The sequence below is a fragment of the Callithrix jacchus genome, chromosome 7 (assembly GCF_049354715.1).
Source record: "Callithrix jacchus isolate 240 chromosome 7, calJac240_pri, whole genome shotgun sequence".
NCBI lineage: Eukaryota > Metazoa > Chordata > Mammalia > Primates > Cebidae > Callithrix > Callithrix jacchus.
This window is the reverse complement of record NC_133508.1, coordinates 30,753,274-30,773,187: the sequence shown is the minus strand read 5'-3', so window position 1 is coordinate 30,773,187 and position 19,914 is coordinate 30,753,274. Positions and strand designations below refer to the sequence as shown.

The 19,914-nt window shown below is 37.2% G+C and overlaps 1 protein-coding gene across 38 annotated transcripts in view; it reads left to right on the top strand.

Annotated features, from left to right (window-relative positions):
- ZNF438 (zinc finger protein 438) overlaps positions 1-19,914 on the top strand; it is a 168,566-nt gene that overhangs the window by 87,967 nt on the left and 60,685 nt on the right. For 2 of the 38 annotated variants that reach the window (XM_078329756.1, XM_078329767.1), the window contains exon 5: positions 8,461-8,589. The exons of 35 other annotated variants lie outside the window; for them this stretch is intronic. The gene's annotated coding sequence lies outside the window, so the exon portion shown is untranslated. Of the gene's footprint in view, positions 1-8,454; positions 8,590-19,914 lie in introns of those variants that run through there. One more of the 38 variants, XM_078329775.1, reaches the window with a different exon arrangement.

Genomic DNA, 19,914 nt, shown 5'->3' with positions numbered 1-19,914 from the left:
ACAGTATTTAAAGGAAAGTTTAAATGTTACTCATGCCACCATCTGTATTAAAATTGAAAATAGCAAGTTGATTGGATAACGTATTTTAGTATAAATGAGAGATGGCATTAATTTTCTAGGACTGACTGCATAAGCAAGTATTACAAACTAGGTGGCTTTAAATAACAGAAATTTATTCTCTTACGGTTCTAAAGGCTAGAAATCTAAAGTCAAGGTGTTGGTAGGACCATGTTCCCTCAGAGGCTCATGGGAGGATTCTGCTTTGCCTCTTCTGGCTTCTGGTAGCCCCAGGCATTCCTTGCCTTGTGGTAGCATGAAGCCAGTCTGTCTCCATCTTTTCATGGCTGTCTTCCCTCTGTGTCTACATCCAAATTTTCCTCTTCTTATAAGGATACCAGTCACACAGGTACTAAGGGTGAGGACTTCAGCATATCATTTTGGGTACATAATTCAACCCATTAACCGATGGCATACTTCTTTGTAGAGTGCAGTGTAATGGTTAAGGACAGGGTTCCTTGAGGCGGAGTGCCTTTGTTCAAATTCATAACTTACTTGCTACGTGATGTTGGATAAGCTGATTACCCAGTGCCTCAGTACTGTCATCTATACAATGGGATAGTGTCACAGTCCTGTAAGGTGATTATAGAATTGCAGAAAGGACAAAATAAGTTAACATATGTAAAGCACTTAGTACATTTCCTGGTACATACTATGTCCTCAATAAACTGAACTATTATCATTGTTATTAGCTCTTATTTATATATAATTTAAATGTATACAAGGAGTATCAGTGCCAAAAACTATTATTTAAGATAGCATCATGAAACAAACCATAGGAAAACCAGGGATAGTAGGTAGAAATGTTGCATGAATAAATGAGAGAGAGAGACTAGAATTTTTTAAATAAAATTTTCTTTTTAATGCATGCAACTCTAATACTTTAAAAATGTTAGCCTGCTCACTCTTTTAGATTACCTGCCTGGCCCCTATATGCACTTGAAGCTAACTGACGACCCCTAAGAACTTCAAACCCAGAGGCTTAGATATTGCCTGTTGGATTGTTGAGCACAATGGTTTGCAGATGATAATGAAGGAAGTTACTCCAGGGAGATTGTCCAAGGAACACTGATTTCTAAGCCTTCCTACTTATCTCCTTGGGAGCACGTTGTTACCCTCTACCGTCTCCTTATAAATCTTCATGTTCAAATTATCCTGGTCCCCAGTTTCTGGGACAGAGATTGAGACTAATTCTTTGAATTTAAATTATATGCTTCCTCCCAAGGGAACAAATATTTTGAGATACTTCGTTTTTCCGCAAAGTCTTTACATAAAATAATTATGCAGCTTGATCTTTACTAAAAATCTGAGAGCTCTGATAGAGAAAGTTCAAATAATTTTCAAGAAAGTTTGAAGTACCTGGACGAAACAAAAAACCTAGTAGCCATTAACCTACTGTTAGGTTAGTGGCTATTGGGTTTTTAGTACTATAGAATATACATTCACTTCATTATATAAGATACTGCTACTTTGAAGAAGTTAATATTCATTAGATTAGTGGCTTTTGGGTTTTTAGTACTATAGAATATACATGCACTTCATTATATAAGATACTGCTACTTTGAAGAAGTTAATATTCAACTAAAGTCAAGGAATTTTTCCTAAATGGTGAAAGGGACACATATGCAAGTGTTATTTCTGATTTGTGATTTTATTTGTATAAAAGAAGTTAGGGTATTTGATTTGGGGGAAAGAAGTGTTGTTTCTGTTGTTTGAGTTTTAGTGATTGGAACATTTGGATTCACTGATGTGTTCATTAGGACTGCTTCAGTTGCAAATGAAAGAAAGCCAGCTGAAACCAGTTTATGAAAATAAAGGAAACTTAATTGTTTCTGTAACTATGGTTTCCAGAGGTGCATCTGGCTTCAGCCGTGGTTTCAGCCAGGAGCTCAAATGATCTCATTTGGACTCCCTTTTCTCTGCTGGTTTATTTGTCGTTCTTCAGACAGGCATGGTCAGTAAGATGACCACTAACAGTTCAAGACTGCTGTTCGTCCAGTTTACCAATCTCAGCAGAAAGAGAACCTGTCACACCAAATGTCTAGCTACCTGCCTTAGAGAAAATGTGGCTTGACTCTCCTTGACCCCATGTATGGATCCTTGTGTCACTGAGGCCTGGGAATGGGGTATACCGGTGGGCCAGCCTTGGTATGTTTTCTTAGTGCTCCGGTAGAGGGGCATAGCACAGTGACTGCAAGCCCCATGCGGGTCTCATGGAGGTAGGAGAGGCTTTCTCTAAAGGAATTAGAAGCGAAATGGGAATATGTGCTTATCAGACCAAAACTGTCATGACTTCACACCATTAAAAATGGTACGTGAAATCATTCAGATTGTAGTTTCTGGTTTTAAGATGTTAAGTAAAGAACTGTCTGCTTTTTTTTTTTTTTTTTTTTGAGACAGAGTCTCACTCTGTCGCCAGGCTAGAGTACAGTGTTGCTATCTCAGCTCACTGCAACCTCTGCCTCCTGGGTTCAAGTGATTCCCCTACCTCAGCCTCTTGGGTAACTTGGACTACAGGTGCTCACCACCACACCTGGCTAATTTTATTTTATTTTATTTTTTTGGTATTTTAGTAGAGACAGAGTTTCACTATGTTGGCCAGGATGGTCTCAATCTCCTGACCTCGTGATCCACCTTCCTTGGCCTCCCAAAGTGCTGGGATTACAGGCATGAGCCACTGTGCCCAGCCACCGTTTGCTTCCTTCTGTTAAAATTTTAGCATGAAACAAAGGAAATAGAAACAAAAATTCCAACTCTTTTTGTCAGAGGTAGGTCTCATCTGTTACCTTAAACCATAAAATCTGAAACAGAAAGCATCTGATACCATGACTTAGTACAGAAGGTAAAAACCAAAGCACTTGCAGAGGAGATGACATTGATACCAGGAGGTTGAAGATGAGGTGAGGCATGCTAAAAACATATGATCAGCTGAAGGTCTGTCCAAGGACTAGCTGAACTCCCAGGTCTTCATCTCACCTTAGCTGGACAGCAGTGTTCCCCAATCCCACAAGATAAAGGGGTTCGTTCTCTGGAAAAATTGAAACTACAGAGAATCAGGGGACTTGGGGTCAGTGGAGGCTAGCTAGAGTTAACTGATCTTATCTTAGAGAAGCAGGAAAAACAAATGTATATAAAAAGTGTTTTGAATAAGAACAAATAAGACTTTTAAATATCAGTACTCAAATGGAAACATCAAAATGTGATAGCAGGGTTAGCAGAATGTTTGCCTTTTTGTGTGTGTGTGTCCTATTCTCTTTGAATGTTTGGCTCTTATATTTATAAACAAGTGTACTTAGATCACTATAAATAATAAAGCTAGAATATTACCTTTCGTCTTCTCTTTCATCAGTGAAGAAGACAAAATCTTGAATGTCATTTTCTCCTAAAAGTTAGAGGAGGTATCAAAAGTTGAAATTTAGCAGACATATTTTTCAAATGTTAATTATTAGAAAAAAATATTATTTTTAGGTTTCAGTGACTGTTATTGACTATGTAACTAATAAAATATGTCATTATGGGCTGGGTGCGGTGGCTCATGCCTGTAATCCCAGCACTTTGGGAGGCCGAGGTGGGTGGATCATGAGGTCAAGAGATCGAGACCATCCTGGTCAACATGGTGAAAATGTTGACGTCTCTACTAAAAATACAAAAAATTAACTGGGCATGGTGGTGCGTGCCTGTAATCCCAGCTACTCAGGAGGCTGAGGCAGGAGAATTGCCTGAACCCAGGAGGTGGAGGTTGTGGTGAGCCGAGATCGCGCCATTGCATTCCAGCCTGGGTAACAAGAGAGAAACTCCGTCTCAAAAAAAAAAAAAGTCATTATGGTATTTTTAGGTTAAAAACCTCTCCAAATTCATTTTGGTTTTTCAAATGTTCTAAATTCTAGTGTGTAAATATTATAATAATTTCAAAGTATTGAAGTTTTGGTGTGGGTGGAGTTCCTTCTCTTTGGATTAGTTTCTAAAACTTAATGAAATGGAAAGCAAGTGTCTTTTCCCATTGGAAAAAAAGGTTACATTTTATTCCTTATTGTACCGAGACCCAAATAAAATAGAAAAATCAGAAATAAGAGTGCCAGAATTTTTTCTTTCCAATATAGCTTCTTAGAATTGTGCTGAGTTGCTTCTGCTGTAAAAACTGGACCAACTAGTCGATTATGGATATTTTATAGAGAATTTCTGTACTTTTTTGGCTCAGCAGGGTCAAGAATTTTAAATTAGAATTAAAGAACTGGAAGGCATCCTCTTATTCATTTCACAGATGAAAGAACTGAAGTCCTGAGTAGTCATGGTTTCTCCAGGATCACACAGTTAATAGTGAAGGTTGGATGAAGTAAGAACCTCCTGGCCATCAGTTCAGTGATCTTTCTAAAAGACGGTTTATTTTCACCATCACTTTACGTGCAATGTCTGTAATTTATTGCATTAGGTCAGTTAGCACATTATAAGTTTGCATTTAATCTGCTAAAACTGAAGGAACAGTTTTAGAGTGCAAAGTAATGGTTAAGGGCAGGGTTCCTCAATGTTAGGATTAGGAATACTGGCAGTGACAAAAATCACGGATGGCAGGAAGCATGTTGAAGAATCTTTAGCTAGTGTGGGAAATGTTCTTTCATTAGCCTCTGATCCTGCTGTCTGGAAGGAACTTCTTTGTTTATTGTTCTCAGGACCTGATTCTGCCTTCTGCAAGGTCTTCCTTGCCCATTTTCCTCTAATGTCACATATATGTGGACATTGGCGAACATGCCCTTTGTGGAGACTATAGTCTTTGTTTCCTTCTTTCTGTTCTTTCAATTCAGGGAGCTTGAGCATTGTTTTAAGGGTGAAACAGTCAAAGGCTTATAGGTATCACTTGTGGGGTTTTGGCAATGCCATTCCTCCAAAACCGAGATGGCTTTTGACCTCTTGTAGTTAATATCATGTGCTAGCATTAGAGTGACTGTGTGGCCCAGGCTCTCAAGGGCAGTCTTAACTTATACCTCTTGTCTTGGCATGTTAAGTAATGATGCTTTCTTCCACTCTCAAAACTACCCCAGTTTAGACAACATATGTTATGGTCATTCTAGCCAGTAAGCACACCAAAAATTCCCAAGCCTAATATATTTTGTTGCCTTATTTTTATTTTCTTCTCTTTCAACTTACTGGTGGCTCTTGTACGGCCACCAAAAATGGGTTTTGTGGAAAATTAACCTACTTAACTTGATTTGCAACAAGGCTGAGTCCCTCTGTTTGCCTGAGAAAACATAATGGACCAGTTTTGCTCAGTCTTTTTCAGTCTTCTTTTTTACCATATGAGATCCAGTACCATCAGCTCTTCTAACCCTGGGAGCTCCCCAAATTTCTGAATTTTCTGTTTCATTTCTACTCTCAAATCTGTCAGTGTTTGCCTGTGCACATTTCTTTCTTTTAATTTTTGATAAGTGCAACAAGTAGTACTTTGTTATTCTAATATTGTTTTTCATCTCTTTTCTCCATGGGCTTGGTAGACACTTGTTCTGCTTTTGAAGTTACATCAGGCATTTTTAAAATTGAGATATAACTTACATAGAGTAAACTCACATACTTACATAGAGTACATAGAGCTTACATAGAGTAAATTCTTAATTGTTGAGTTCAGCGAGTTTCAACAGTTATGTACATCCATGTAACTACTACCCAAAATATGATATCAAACATTTCCATTGCCCAAGACGGGTGTTCATTTCCAGTTAATTTCTTACTTTAAACCTCTGGAGGCAACCACGTTTTCACCTCAATCACCAAGGATTAGTTTTGGCAAGCAATATTTTTAGTAAGTATTTTATGACTATATGACGTAAGTACCTTTCTGTCCTTTTCTCAGTTTCTTCATCTCCTGCTGTTTGGCTGCTAGCAGTCACCATATATTTTAGTTTCTTTAAAGTCAGCACCCTCCTCAAAAATACCATGTTTTTGTATTAGGGAAAGCCAGCTATTATAATAAATGTACTCCAAATTGTATAATAGCTTAAATCCAATTAAAGTGCATTTATTGCTAATGAAGCAGTGCATTGAAGGCATTCTTGATCATTTGGTGACCTTCCATAAAGTGGACTTTGGAGTCCTCTGGCAGCTGGAGAAAGAGAGCATGAATATACCTTACCTGCTTCTGAGGAACCTTAACCTGGTGGTTGTCATTTAGTCATTCTCACTGACGGAGAACTACTCACAAGGCCATATCTGATACAAGGTAAACTTTGCCTGGGCAACCACTTCCCAATGCCAGCTCCCACACTGTAAAGGGGATAGCAACCTTCAGACAGGTTAATGTGGTAACTTCTATTTTGTTTTAATAACATAGTACCGTATGGCACCAATCTTTCTTGTCTTTGGGTTACTTCTTTGTCTTTGTATTATATATTCTTTTATACTTTCTGGATAAACATTTTCAGTATTTGAAACTTTAAAAAATCATATTGTTATCTCTGTGGTGGAAATGTTCAAAGCAAAAACAACTTATCTTCCCCAGATTATTCTGTGAAATTAAAATTAGTTCTGGGTGTCAACAGATGTAATCTAACTCTTAAAAGATAAAGCTGCCAAGTATCATCATTTCTGTTTGGTATTGTATCAGAGATCCTAGCCAGCAGAGCAAGTCAGGGTCAGGGGTGAGGGGCGGGAGACAATGACAAGAAAAGATGTAGGAATGGAAAGGGAGAAAAACACTGTCATTATTGGCAAGTGACTCAACTTTCTATATAGAAAGCTCCTAGAACCTGGCAGCTAAATTCTTAAAATTAGAGAATTTAGCAAAGTTTTCAAATGTAAAGTTATTATAGGAAAGCCAGTTGCATTTCTGTAGACCAGCAACAACAACAAAACAGAAAATTTAAAAACAACTTTATTTTGAAATAATTAACATTCTACATAGCTGTAGTATAGTTAACAAAATTAACATTTGCATACTAATATTAACTAAACTACAGCCTTTATTTCGATATTACCAGTTTTTCTACTGATACTTTTTTTTTTCATTTCAGGATCTAACCCAGGATACCATATTGCATTCAATAGCCATATCTCTTAAGTCTATTCCAATTTAAGGCAATTTCTTGATCTTGTCGTTCAGGGATTTGATACTTTTGAAGTTTAGTGGTCAGGTCTTTTGTAGAAAGGATATCAATTTGAGTTTGGTGTTTTCTCATTGTTATATCACAAGTAATCTCATATATCAGGCAGTAAATGAAATCAGTATTGAAACCCACCCAGTTGTCCCATAGATAGTTTTTTGAATAAAAATTGACCCTTCTGGTCTTAAAGCTGGAAATTAGATTTCTTTTATCTGAGTTCCGTTCTCAGGAAATGACCTTCAGGCTTCTAAAAATAAGTATCAAAGAACTGAAATGCACCAGATCACCACATCCAAACCATGAAATGTGGGATCCCCCCATTCATCATGATTACTTCCTTGCCCCTCCAGAGTTCCTGTTTTCTCACACATTGTTACGTTTCTTCCCTGGTATGTAAATCCCTAACGTAGTTGGTTAGGGAGATGAATTTGAGATTGAGCTACCATCTGCTTGGCTGCAGTACATGGTTAAAGCCTTCTTCCTTGGCAACACTCGTTGTCTCAGTCATTGGCTTTCCAGCAGTGGAGCAGCAGGACCTAGACCAAACTTCTGGTGTTTCAGTAACAAAATGACTTATTACTGGTCATGTTAACCTTGATCACTTGGTTAAGGTGGTATCTACAAGACTTTTCCACAGAAAAGTTACTACAGAAATGTAATTTTTAAAAGATATAATTTATATAGCAACATACTACAAATATCTTTTGAAGAACTCTAACAAGTATTGTCTAAGTCCTTCACTGAAAAGTTATAAACTTTTATTGAAAGACATTAATGGATTAGAAGATTTAACATGGCAAAGATGTTAATTCTCTCTCATTGTACATAGAATCAAATCCCTAACAGATTTTGAGATTGTATGATTACTATTAGTATTATTATTTGGATGATACTTGACATGATAATTCTGAACTTAAATGGAAGAGCAATCATCCCATAATCACATTATTCCTATAGAAAGTGTTTTTCCTCCTATCAAGGAAGTACTTTTTGCTGCCTTTATATAATGACAATATAAAAACTATAGTAGTTAAGCCAGTGTATGGTATAAGCATATACAGATTGGCAGATGAAAAAAATAGAAAATTTACAAAGAGATCCACCCATAGGTGGAAGCTTGATTTATGACAAAACAGGTGTGTGTTGAAGATCAGTGGGGAAAAAAGGTGTGTACAGCTTTCAGTATATGGTGCTGAGGCAATAGAGTGTCCATATAAAAAAAGATGGAAAGTGGATTCTTACCTCATCATACACAAAAGGGGAAGAATTAAAATGTTAGTAATTATAGTTATAAAATCTAAAATTATGCATTTAGAAGCAGAACTCGGGAAAGAAATTGAAGAAGAAAACAAAATTGTGAAATGAAAACAACATTGGAAGGAGTACAAGAGAATAAGATGATCTAGGAAAAACAGTGAGGTCATGGAAATTTGGCAAGAGAGAGGTGAGCAAAGTCAAATACACATTTAAAACAGTGACATAATACCTGAGCTTTAAAATGTCAGTGTTTACAATATGATAGAAATACTGCATCACTTACTAACTTTGCTCATTCTGTTGAGTTATATGCCAGAAATCATAATGCGATCTACAAATTATTTAATGATGTTTCTACTGACAACTCAGTTACACCGTCATTTGTAGAAAGTAAAGGCCTAGAAATCACTTAACTTGGAGAAGAATTTGCTATCACTTTTTCAGTTTGGGGAAATTTATCAAAAAGACTTAACTAAGACTTATCAAATGACAGTTACACTTACTACTCTTTTACTTGGGGGCACCCTGTTTAACTCAACATACTTAGAAAGGGTTGTTTAAAATATTATTAATTCCAGTGTATACTTGGCAATATATAATTTTTAGACGATGATTTTTCTTTTTTCATTTTTTTAAAATGAAGTTTCACTTTTGTTGCCCAGGCTGCAGTGCAATGGTACAATCTCAGCTCACTACAACCTCTGCCTCTCAGATTCAAGCAGTTCTCCTGCCTCAGCCTCCCAAGTAGCTGGGATTACAGGTGTCCGCCACCATGCCTGGCTAATTTTCTGTAGTTTTACTAGAGACATGGTTTCACCATGTTGGCCAGGCTGGTCTCTAACTCCTGACCTCAGGTAATCTGCCCACCTTGGCCTCCCAAAGTGCTGGGATTACAGGCATGAGCCACTGCACCCGACAGCAATGGTTTTTCTTAATTTATTCCTCAAATGTATTTTTACCAGAACGTTGCAGCTATAGGGAACTTTAGGGAAAATGGTTGCCATTTACTCTAATTGACAAAGCTGGTATTTATTTTCAAACTTGTATTTTAAATCAGACATCCTTCTGTCAGTAAAAGACCCACTTGATTTTTCATCTCAAATAAATATGTTAATATATGCCTCCATGACAGCCGTCACATGGCTGAATTCTAATTCTAATATAGATTAAGTAGAGAAGGCACAGAGCCTTACTTACCATGTGTTGCCTGGATACAGTAAGATGCTGCTGCCTTCGGTGTTTCTTTGCTTTGCACTCACTAAAGTCTCCAGAGAGATACTTCTTTAACACTAACAAGAGTATGGAAGAGGTAATCCATATAAGTAAAATGTCCTCACAGTATATTGTAGAACTGCTTCACTCTGCAATACACTTGATTTACCATATAATAATATGGGCCAAATACTCCATTTCTTAACAGGGTCTGGATGAGACATGGAAAGAACAACGCCTTACTGTAGTGCTTTGATTAAAGGAGGTTTCATAGATAGCATTGTTGTAATTTTTCCCATTTATGGAACCCTGGAGGTTTTTATATCCCAGGAGGTATACATTTCTTTTGTGAAGTGAGAAGAGAGGCTGCATGATGCCTTGGCTGCCTGTACACTCTCAGAAAGATTGGTATTAGGAAAAATGAGAGTTGAGGACTTGGAAATAGATTGCCCTAAAACTATGCCTACATATTTCTTACAAAGCATTAGAGCAGCCTCAGATGTTTCTCAGTTTCAAGACTATGGATACATATGGCAGGCAGAATAGAGCCATAATACGCACAATCGTAGACCCAACAAAAAGTCCAAACTTAATGAAAGAAAACCAGTGTTTAGAGCATAAACTTTTCTGAAATAAATGACAACTTGAATCTAAACATTGAAAGGACACACTGTGTGCTTGGGTCTAGAAAAGTTGCTGGACCTCAGAGATAAAATTTTGGGAGGGAGCCAGAAAAATAGGTCAAGATATTTATAAAGAAAAATTATGTTGCCCTCAGATTTCATTCAGTGGAAGAAAATAGGCCATACTTAAAAGATTTTAAAGAAAAGAATAGGTAACTTATGGATTTTTATATCTGTCCAAATAGTCCTTCAACTATAAGTCATAGGCAAATAGGTTTAAATTGAGAAGAATATATAGATGATTTCTTTGAGCCTTTATTAAGGCAATACTGGAGGACAGACCTTTTTTACTCAACATTGAAAGGTAAAGATGTACTTGAAGCTGCTGACCAACCACGTAAATACACTTGTTTGCATACAGGTTCAACTTCTTTAGCACAAAGATGAAACAATAAGTTATCGTGATCCCCATCTTCAAAGGTTAGTTCATTGATGAAGTATAGAATCTTGAGCATGGAGTGTGTTTGATACCACAAATGCTGTTACCAAAACTCTTCCCAAGAAACATTGTTTGTTTCTTTCTAGGTAAAACAAATTAAATCTGTAAAAGATCTTGTATGCTTGAGTTAGAAAAACACCGAATATATTTGTGTTGGGACAGAAGTGAAATATAACACTCCTGCCACTTTGGAACAAAACTACATGGTTTGTGAACTGTAGTAAAATTCATTAAATATTCCTTTTCGACAAGCCATGTGCAAAAGAGTATTATGGTTTTTTCCAGTGGTAAAGAAAAAGCCAAATATCTTAATCAAGTTTTTTGCTGGCTATACTCTGCTATTTCTGTTCTTGACCTCTATGGTTGACAGCAGCAGAGGAGAAAAATGAAGTCTGTAGTAAGGTTATCTGTAAGAGAGCTGCAGTGCTCTTTATTACTGATCCTGCAGCCAGGGTGCAGGATACCCAGGTCATGAATTGGGTTCTTTGGTTTGATTGCCCAGAGGATGCCAACTTATATTCCCAGGGCAGATCGATCTGCCAGGTAAAATGAGGATGGTGAAGTTGTATTAATTTTATTTCTCTCAGAAGAAAAAAAGGATGGCATAGCTGCTTCTCAAGTAGAGAGTACCTATGAAAGAAGGAAAAATCAATCCAGAAAAACTTAGGGTCATCTAGAAAATACTGGAGTCCCTTTTAGCCGAAGATCAACCATTGAAAGGACAACCTCCAAAGGTGTTTCATTACCTGTGTACATTAGTGTAACTGATAAGTATTTGATTTGAACAAGTTATCTCTACCTGAATATGTCTGTTTTTCTTGTTATGACACTTTGGATAAGGTCTCTGCAGAAAATATAAAAACAACTGACCAAAGAGGTTAATGAGAATGCAGCTCTTATCTCTTACCATTGACTACATGGAAGAACTTAGAGCCTATTTCAACAACAATATGCTCTTCATCCTTTAGTCAGATCAAAAGAGGCCAGAAGCAGGAGGGGGAGGAGTACACGCTGGCCAATGGTATTAGTAATGAAGAGGGAGAGGAGGAGAAGAAAAGAGGCAGATGAGGCAGAAGATGGAAGAAAAAGTGGTGAAAACAGAGGAGCCTCAAACTCAGTCTGCGCCTAATACTGATGAGGCACAGAAAACTGAGGAAATTTCTATAAAGTTCATGAACACAAATGAGGAGGCTGAAGGTGGCCCAGATGCTGATTTCTTTAAGGAGAGATAGGGCCACATGCTTGAGTTGGTTAGACCTTGAAGAGAGTACATCGTAAAATAAAAAACTGTTGTCTGGGTGTGGTGGCTCATGCCTGTAATCCCAGCACTTTGGGAGGCTGAGGCCAGCGGATCCTGAGGTCAGGAGTTTGAGACCAGCCTGGCAAACATAGTGAAACCCCTTCTCTACTAAAAATACAAAAATTAGCTGGGCACCATAGAGTTTGCCTGTAGTCCCAATTATTCAGAAGGCTGAGGTAGGAGAATCGCTTGAATGCAGGAGATGGAGGTTGTGGTGAGCCAAGATCACACCACTACACTCCAGCCTGGTGACAGAGCAAGACTCTGTTAAAAAAGAAAAAAGGGCCGGGCACAGTGAATCAAGCCTGTAATCCCAGCACTTTGGGAGGCTGAGGCGGGTGGATCACGAGATCAAGAGATCAAGACTGTCCGGGTCAACATGGTGAAACCCCGTCTCTACTAAAAATACAAAAAAAAAGCTGGGCATGGTGGCGCGTGCCTGTATTCCCAGCTACTCAGAAGGCTGAGGCGGGAGAATTGCCTGAACCCAGGAGGCGGAGGTTGCGGTGAGCCGAGATCGCGCCGTTGCACTCCAGCCTGGGTAACAAGAGTGAAACTCCGTCTCAAAAAAAAAAAAAAAGAAATAAAAAAAGAAAAAAGATTTTACTGACAAAGGGAAGTAGGTTCAGCGTGCCCAGCCATGCAGAAATCCATCTGAAAGGATCCTTAGGAAGAGTATTATAGTGGTATAAACGTTGAAAAAGCAAAAGAAAGGCTTCAGGAAGTAGAAAAATATGACAAAGAAGAGTAGAGGAAAAAAGACAAAGCATATGGAGAAAAGACTTGAAAAGGAGATGCCAACAAGGCCAGAGATGAAGGGAATGTCTTTGGGGATCTCAGTGGTAATAATGGGAAATTTGATTAATTCACTCTCAGATCCTTGTATGTACAGAGGTCTGAAGAATCAGATAGTGAAGATACAGAAAATAAAATGAGTAGTTCCAGGACAAAGCATTGAAGGAAAAAAAGGAGCCATAGTAAAGTGGAAGATGTGAAACTACTATTATAACAAGTTGCAAATGAAAGAAGACCAAGTGGGAATCCTCAGCATCTCGGGAGACAGTTCTGTCTTTAGCAGAAGACATAGAGCTGAAGTTTTATCTAAGGGCTTAAACGATATCTGCTCAAAATCAAAGCTAAATACTTCCTGCTCTTCTCCTCTCCTTGAAACCTGTAGTCATGACTGTGTGGGCCAGATGTCAAAAAAGCTTTGGCCTTGGAGTAGTTAGATGGCATAAGTCCTATACCTAAAAGATCAGTGCAACTGCAGACTGAAGTAATGAATGGTATGTCTGGCACCCCTCTTCCCCATCAGAGAATCTCTGTAAAATGTGAGTGGATTATAAAAATTTGCCACCCCCATTTCCAACGTGTATATTGTTAGATTTTATCCATTCCTTTATTTTACTGCCAACTTATAGAGTCTCTGTTCATTTGTAGAAATTCTAATTCATTTGTAGAAATATAATACAGAATGTAGTATATACTATTTAATATTAAACAAACTTTCTCATGATTTTGATTCATTTAATGTTTCCAAGGAGTGACAATGTGATGGAGGCACCCTGAGAAATAAGTATTTTTGAATTGAGATGATCATTAATAGAACCTATTTCCCGTTTCTAATAAAAGTAGAACATTTAGAAATAAATTCAACAAAAGACATGCAAAATCTCTAAGAACAACAAACAATACTGAGAAAAATTAAAGATCTAAATAAATGAAGAGAGATGCCATACTCATGGATTGGAAGACTCAATTAAATGACATTTCTCTCAAAAGTGATCTGTAGATTTGGCATAATCCCTAGCGTAATCCCACGGGCCTTTTTGTAAAATTGCAAGCTGTTTCTAAAAGTTACATGGTAATGTAAAAGACTAAGAATATCTGACAGATCTTTAAAACACAGTTGGAAGAGTTGGCTTTGTACCGCAGCTGTAAAGCTACAGTAACCAAGAGAGCATAGTGCTGCCATAAGGATCAATTGCAATAGATTAATGCAATTGAACAGAGGTCATAGACCCACTTACATAGTCATCTGATTTCAAACAGAGATTCAAAGACCGAATGGGGAAGGGAAGTTTTCATTTTATATAAATTTTGCCTTAAAAAGGTAAAAAGCTTAAAAAAAAATCACAAGGAAGTACTTTTTTACGTCCATTAGATTGGCAAAGATGTTGGAGCATCCTGAACTTTCTTGCCCTGCTGGTGGTTATGCACATTGAATCAACCATATAATAAGTTGCATTAACTAATAAGTTGTGCATATATCAACCAAGCAACTCCACTCTGAGGCATTAAAAACTTTTGTTAATCTGCATAGAGAAATACATAATGTGTTCCAGAAAACTGGTAACAACTCAGATATCCATCAATTAGAGAAGGCACAAATTGTGCTACATTCAAACATATCATCATGGATAAGTCTCATGAACAGAATAAAACCAAGTACCATAAGAATACTTCCAATATGATCCCAACCAATATAACTCCATCCAAAATCATATAAAATTAAGAAAGATATTGATTAGGGATACATATGGTAACACTACAAAGGAAAGAAAAAAAAAATGCCGGGGAGAAGGCATGGGGAAAGGATTGGAATTGGAATGGGAAAGGCCGTAAAGGGGACTTCAGAGTTAAAAGTAATGTATTCTCTAAACTGGCTAGTGAGAAAACTGGTGTTCATTTTTTAATTTTTCTTTATAACTTGCACATATGTTGAAAATACTATTTGGTATGTATTCAATATTTCTTGAGAAATTAGAGGTACACTTAAATAATCTTTAAGAGTTATTCATTAACAGTAATATAATATGCAAAATATAAGAAGTAGACTTTCCGATATCACTAATTCATTCATTCAAATGTTTATCAAATGCCTATACACAGTCTGATATGGATGTGAAATTATGGCCTGATTTAGAGGCCACAATTTTGGTGGCTGTATCTTAAAAGTGAACTAGAAAAACTAAAAAATCTAAAATTATTACAATTTATATTGATATACTATAGATCTTCTGAGACTATTTCTCAGAAGTCATGCCATTATTGCTTCAAGAAGGGAAAGAAAATAATGAATTTTCACTTATATGATAGGTAAGTGAAACAATCAGAAAAGACAGAAGTAATTTTTTTGGCCTTTGGAATGAATCTCCTTCAACAGAATTCTTTTAAAATAGGATGGACCAGATAACCAAGAGGGCCCAGCTTTGACCTCCCTCCCCTAATGCTGGTGCAGGTGACTTCTCAAAGCACACTTTTATGAGTTGAACTGATTATTGACCCATCATTGAATTTACCTTAAAACCAGGTCATGGAGAATGTCTCCCATAATATGTTTTCTTGCAACTTCACTATAACAATTCTCAGGATGCTGTGGCGGATATCTAGATCTTAACTGTTCTCTTGAATCCTAAACATTTTCAAGATATTTATAGATTTTTCATCTCTACATTTCCTGCAAAATCTGTGAATATTTTTTATTAAATTAACTTGCCAAGATAATGAAGTTTGGATACTGGTTGCAATGTAGTCCTACATTTGTAGCTTAAATTTTAAGGGCTTACCCCAACCCTTTACTCTTTATAAGTATTCAGACATTCCTTTGGATAACAAATAATAAATTCATAGTGCTGGATATCCAGCAAGATGACAGTCTGGTTGCTTATATGAAGTACTTAAATATACACAATTGCAATTCCAAAGCCTTATTGCTTCATTTATCACAGGAAGTGCCAGAGTTCTGCAATAATTTGTAAGAAAAGCTACTCCACTTGCATGAATTCTCATAGGAATGACCATGAATATTATGCCAATTTAATCCTAAGTATTGAAGTTAAGGTTCTAAATGACATTTAATAGTATGATTTATTTTCTGTCTTAAACTTTATAGGGCACAAAGCAAGATCCTATCCTTTCATATTGCTTTTTATTTTTAAAGAGTCTGATGGTAAAAATCTAAGCTTAAAAACTGTCAAATGATTTATGATATTTCATTTATTTTTCAAAGGATCGGGGTGTCACCAGTAAGCTTATTAGAATTGTAGGTTTAAAGTTCCTTGATTTTAAAAAAGACCAGCTGCATAAACAAGTTTTGAGCTTTGTAATTTAATTCTATGCGATTTTTTTAATACTTCAAAGTACCAAAAGAGGCAGTTTTTCTTAGGTCATAAATAGTTGTTTATGTTATTATGATCTCAAACGTTCAAGTACATTTTAAGATCTACTTTTTAAAAATACTGATTTTTTAAATTGTGTTTATTACAACCTCAAGTCATTTCTTTCTGTCTACCTAAATCTCTCTTTCTTCATGGGCTAAGAGCAACAAAGGTGGAACGTGAAGAAACTGGAGGAAGCCTACTTTTAAAGAATTGGAATTCTGTAGTCAAGTATATATAATCCAACATCTTTGAGAATGTTGTGAAAGCACTTTAAAGCTGTTTTTTAATGACACTTTTAAGTTTGGGATCATTGTAAATTTGCATGTAATTACAAGAGATAATATACATTCCAGGCACCACTTACACAGTCCTTCCAGTGGTAACACCCAGGATATTAACACACTCATGCAAACTAGATCTTACTCAGATTTTCCTAGTTTTTCTAGAACTCATTTGCATGTGTATTTATTTAGTTCTCTTTAATTTTTATCACATGTGTAGCTTCTCGTATCTACTACAGTCAAGATGAGCATTTCTATCACAAAGGTTCCTCATGGTGGCCTTTTATAATCACACTCATCTACCTGCCCACTTTCCCACCCCTGTCCCTAATGCCTGGCAACCACTAATCTGTTCTCTAGTTCCATAATTTTTTCATTTTAATAATGTTATTTAAATGGATCCTTAGACTTAACTTTTTTGATTTAGCTTTTTTTAAATTTAACTTTTTTATTCTCTTGAGATTATCTCTTCAGATTAATATTATTTCCTGGAGATTGATACAACTTGTTCTTTTTGATTATTAAGTGGTATTCCATTAAAATCTATTGTGATTTTTAGTTTTTACACACACATAAAATGTGAAGCAGTAATGCAAAATATCAGTTTAAAAGCTGTTTAAGACGTTGAAACTAACATTAATTAAAATTACTTTTTTTGGGTCATTTTAGTCATTTGGATTGGATTTGTCTATGGCTTAATATGCTAAGACTGGATAAATCATTACCTGTGTACTGAACGTATAGTTCCAGTGGGAACATTTTCTTTTCTAACTCATTTTAATAAAAACTGCAAAATTGGAGACACACAGGAAGTCCTTGTTCTGATTCCAGCAGATTTGCTATTTCGTTTTTTCTTTGCTTTTACAGCCTGTTATTACCCACCTCTCTTCGTATAGCCTATTGTTACCTAAGCAATTCTTCTTCCCCTTGTGCCTTTGTTTGCTTTTTCAACTAAATGATTAAGTGTCTTAACTTCTAGCTGACTAAAATACTTCTTTCCTCCTTCCTCCCCAAGTTCACTTACCCTTTCTCTGTCCTGAAAGAAAGGCATAAGATGATGAGTACCAAGAATGAAAGTATTTGGCTTCATCTGAGAGGCCAGAGAAGGCTTCCCTAAGGAGGATACATTTAAGCGGAAATCTGATGAATAAATAGGAGTCAACTAGAAGAGGAGGAAGAAATAGCATTTCAAACAGAGGAAAGAAAGGGCATAGGCAAGGACCCTGTGGTGGGAAGGAGCAAAGCCAGCAGGAGGAACTGGAATCAAGCCAAGTGGAGAATGGGCTGAAAGAACCAAGGGAGTATATGGTATGAAATCAGACTGGAGAGGGAGGCAGAGTTCAGACCTTATAGAGCTTTTCAGACTATATTTAATAAAGATCATTGCTTATTCTAAGACCAAGGAGAAACCAATAAAAGGTTTTAAGCCTGAAGTTGACTTGACCAGATTTGCAATCGGTTAAGATCTTTCTGACTGCAGTGTAGATGGTGCTTCGGGATAAAGGGTGGAAGTGTGTTGACTGGTTACAGTCCACTTTAGTGATGCGCACTGGAGAGGATGGAGCTTGGGGTAAAGTGATAGGGGTGCAGTTATAGAAAAGAGGTTTAATCCTTAAATCTCAATAGATATGTTGTATTAGAAGTGGGAGGGGAAAGACAACCGTATCAAAAATAACTGCTTGATTTCTGATTACAGCATTTAGACAGCGAGGGAATTCCAGAAGCGGATCACATTTTGGGAACATTATACATTTCATTCTAGAGGTGGAGCATTTCAGATGGCTTTGAGACACACAAGAGGAAACGTCAAATAGTCATAATGACAACAGCTAATATTTTTTAGCATTTGAAGTTATTACAGCATTTTTTAAGCTGGGGACATGGAAACACAGAAATGTTAAGAGACTTGTCCAATGTCAGACAGTTAGTGGAAGAAAAGGGATTTGAATCTAGGTAGATACACCTCCAGAGCCCATGTACCTTACCACTCTGTATGCTGCCTGTGTAGACAGATATGGGCCTACAGATAAGTAGATCGTGTAGCTCATAGAAGGAGTCTGGACTAGAGATTAAAAGTACAGAGCAAAAAAGTTCACTTTTATTTATGTGCCTGTGAAATGGATGAGATATCCTAGGGAGAGAATATAAAGTGAGACATGATGTTACCTTGAGGCTCTTCAGCATTCAGTGGCCAAGGATAGCAAGACAGGCAGAAGGAGAGGCCAGGGGCTTCTGCTTGATATAAAGTAAGAGAAAAGGGGGATGTTAAGAAGGAGATAATGAACAGTGGTGATTTTACTGCTAACATGTCCAGTAAGATGAGGACTGAACGGCATCTGTGGGTGACTTTGACAGAAGGGTCTTGGAGGAGTGGTGTAGTGGGGCTCAAGCACATATTGGGGGTGATAGGAGATGAGGACATGAGGTTAGAACGTTTAGGTAACTCCAGAGAAATTTATTTGAAGCAGGAAGTGTCTGGATAGGCCTGTGAGCTATAGCTGGAGGGAGATATGGGGCCAAATGGTTTTGTTTTGCTGGAAGAGACTAGAGTTTGTTAAACAAGCAGTGCAAAAGATCTGCATAGGAAGAGGTTGAATATATAAGCAAGAGAAGGAATAGTATTTTCATGTTGTTGGGAAGAATGGAATTGGGCATAGGCAGAGGGTCTGGCATTTGGAAGGAGGGGCACCACTTCGTTGTGTCAGGTCCGGAGTAGGAAGGACCGGAGCCACTTTGGTAGGTTGTATGTGATACCAGGAAGGAACGTGATTCTCCATTGGAAACCTTCTGTTTCCTTCGGAAAATGGAGGTGAAATGATGTACAGAGAGCATGAAGAGGAGAATAGTACTGAAGGTTTGAGGAGTTAAGGAGTGCAGGTTTAGTGTCAGGCATCAAAGAGGCTGGCTCCAAAAATAATCTGGACGGTGAGTTTTCTAGTTGACCACAACCTTTTCTGAGCAGTTGCAGAATTTGAGGAGATGAGAATGTGTAGGACCCAGAGAAGGACAAGCTGCTGTAAATGCAGTTTCTGTATTGTGTGTCCATTTCTCCCGGGAGTAAGGTCAATATTGAAGCTGAGAAGGAGACGGGAGGCACGAGATGTTCTGTGAAAATTTTTAAACACATTTTTTAAAGCAATCATTTGTAGTAATTTAAATTATTTTATTGAAAGAGTCTCTGACACATCACATGTTATCTTATGTTTTACTTATTTTAGAAAACAGTTTATTCACCAGCAAGGCTCTACAACTAGCTTTTTAAGGACAGGGCTGCTAGCTCACTAAGCAAGCTGCTGAGGAGTCTGTGTCCCACAGGTGTTCACTAAATGAATGGTGAGGAAAGCACTAGATACTGCAACTCTGCTGGTACTATGGGTACGTTTTATTTGGCCAAGGGATTTTTTTACTTTATATTTTTTTGTAAACCTACTAAG